Genomic DNA, 2500 nt, shown 5'->3' with positions numbered 1-2500 from the left:
TGTTTTTGTCTTTTGCCTGGTTTTTTTTAATCTCAATCGTGTATTACCTCGGCTGGCCAGCGGGGGGCGCCGCGGCGGGGACACGGGCGGACCGGGTACATTTCATCTGTTTGGGGCGAGTGCTTTTTTGAAATTTTTTTTTATCTTTTAGTCTCGTTCCGTTCTTCCCTTCAACTGGCCTGCGGGGGGCGCCGTGCGCGCGGACCGGCGTCCACCCCTGGCCGCTCCGGGACTTTGCATTCAAATGGGTGGGGTGTTTTTCATTTTTTTGCCCTTTTTTTTTCCACTCCCCCCCTCTCAATCGTGTATTACCTCGGCTGGCCAGCGGGGGGCGCCGCGGCGGGGACACGGGCGGACCGGGTACATTTCATCTGTTTGGGGCGAGTGCTTTTTTGAAATTTTTTTTTATCTTTAAGTCTCGTTCCGTTCTTCCCTTCAACTGGCCTGCGGGGGGCGCCGTGCGCGCGGACCGGCGTCCACCCCTGGCCGCTCCGGGACTTTGCATTCAAACGGGTGGGGTGTTTTTCATTTTTTGCCCCTGTTTTTCACTCCCCCCCTCTCAATCGTGTATTACCTCGGCTGGCCAGCGGGGGGCGCCGCGGCGGGGACACGGGGGAGGGTTCATCCGGGCGGACCGGGTACCTTTCGTCTGTTTGGGGCGAGTGCTTTTTTGAAATTTTTTTCATTTTATTTTTGTCCTCCCTTCGACCGGCCAGCGGGGGGCGCCGCGCGCGCGGACCGTCGGGGCCCGGGGCCCTGCGTCCCACTTACTTTCGCCCGACGGGAATCGTTTCTTTTGTTTTTATCCGAGAGGACACACGGAATCTGCACCCCCCGCAGTGGCGTCAGGCGGCCACCGGGGGGCGCCGCGGCGGGGATCGGGGGGGGCGCCCGGGAGCCGCCTGCCCGTCCGCTGGGCCAAGGGGGCCGGGGCGGGTCACGCGCCGCCGTCCCCCCCCGATCGTCTCGCTCCGAGCCGCCTCTGGCCACCGGGGGGCGCCGTCGGGTGGCGCGGGGGCGCCCCCGCCGCCCGCCGCCTCCCCCCGCACGCGTCGGGCCTCCCCCCGGGCCCCCGCGGGCCGGGGGACGCGGCCGGCGAGCGTCGGACTCCAGCGCGGAAGTGTCGCGGATGAGTGCGGACCGGGGCGCCCGCGGCCCAGCGGCACTTCCAGGGGCTCGGGGAGGAGATGGTTGAAGCCTGGGTGAAGCGCGCCCTCGGCCGTCCGTGTCGCTACCCGCCGGAGAACACCTCCGCCGGATCAGTAGGTACCAACGAGGCGAGCGAGAGAGCCGGGACTCTGTCCGGGGCCGAAAAGCCTGTTTCCCTGGAGCTTTTGCGAAAGGACCCGTGACAGAAGATGCGCGGAGCTCAGAGATCAGCATGGGCAGGGCCTTCTTGCATCCGATTTTGCCCAGGCAGGGCTCCAGGAACCGGGTTACAAAAAGCAAAAAGCCCTGGAGCTCAAACGAAAGGTTTAGTGACAAGATAGCCGTGGAGCTCCGATAACAGCATGGCAGGACCAGGATGGGGCCTATAAAGGGTCCACGGCGGGCATCCGTTGGAGCCCGACGTACGGGCCGGGCACGTCTCCTTCTCCCCCGGAGGCAGCGCCCCCCGGCGGGCCAAATCGGGTACTGCAATTTGTGGAAGTTTCGCAGATGAGTGCGGACCGGGGCGCCCGCGGCCCAGCTGCACTTCCAGGGGCTCGGGGAGGAGACGGTTGAAGCCTGGGTGAAGCGCGCCCTCGGCCGTCCGTGTCGCTACCCGCCGGAGAACACCTCCGCCGGATCAGTAGGTACCAACGAGGCGAGCGAGAGAGCCGGGACTCTGTCAGGGGCCGAAAAGCCCGTTTCCCTGGAGCTCCTGCGAAAGGACCCGTGGCAGAGCAGGCACGGAGCTCGGAGAGCAGCAGGGCCGGAGCTCGGAGAGCAGCAGGGCCAGGGCTCCCTCCCTTCCATAGGCTGCCCAGGCAGGGCTCCAGGAGCCCGGTACCAGCTCTCCCCGTCCGACAGCCTCCTCTCTGGAAGCGGAGAGCGGACGCAGTCGGGCTCCCGGACCGGGGCCCTGGGAGAGGGTTTGGGAGAGCCCTGCCGGGAGCCACCGGGACGGGCCCGTGCGGACGGGTGCGCGGCGCCCCCCGGCGGTCGAAGGCGGAACCGCGGAGGTCTCTCTATCTCTCTCTCTCTCTCTCTCTCTCTTTCTCCGGGACTCCCGGCCTCCCGTTCCCCCGACTCCCCCTTCCGAGGCCGAGACGGGGCAGCGCCGGGCGTCCGGCGGAGCCCGGCGCCAGGCCCGGCCCGTCCCCCTCTTCCCCCGGCGGCAGCGCCCCCCGGCGGGCCGAATCGGGTACTGCAATTCGCGGAAGTTCAGCCGATGAGTGCGGACGGGCACCCCTCGGGCCGGGAGGCGGCTCCAGGAGCCCGGGGAAGCGTCGGAGGACGCTCCGCGAGAGCGTCGCGCGCGCCGCCCGTCCCGCTACGCCCGAGGGAACCGGCCAGA

Source organism: Pseudophryne corroboree, unplaced genomic scaffold (genome assembly GCF_028390025.1).
Source record: "Pseudophryne corroboree isolate aPseCor3 unplaced genomic scaffold, aPseCor3.hap2 scaffold_228, whole genome shotgun sequence".
NCBI lineage: Eukaryota > Metazoa > Chordata > Amphibia > Anura > Myobatrachidae > Pseudophryne > Pseudophryne corroboree.
Note: the sequence above shows the minus strand (reverse complement) of the source record.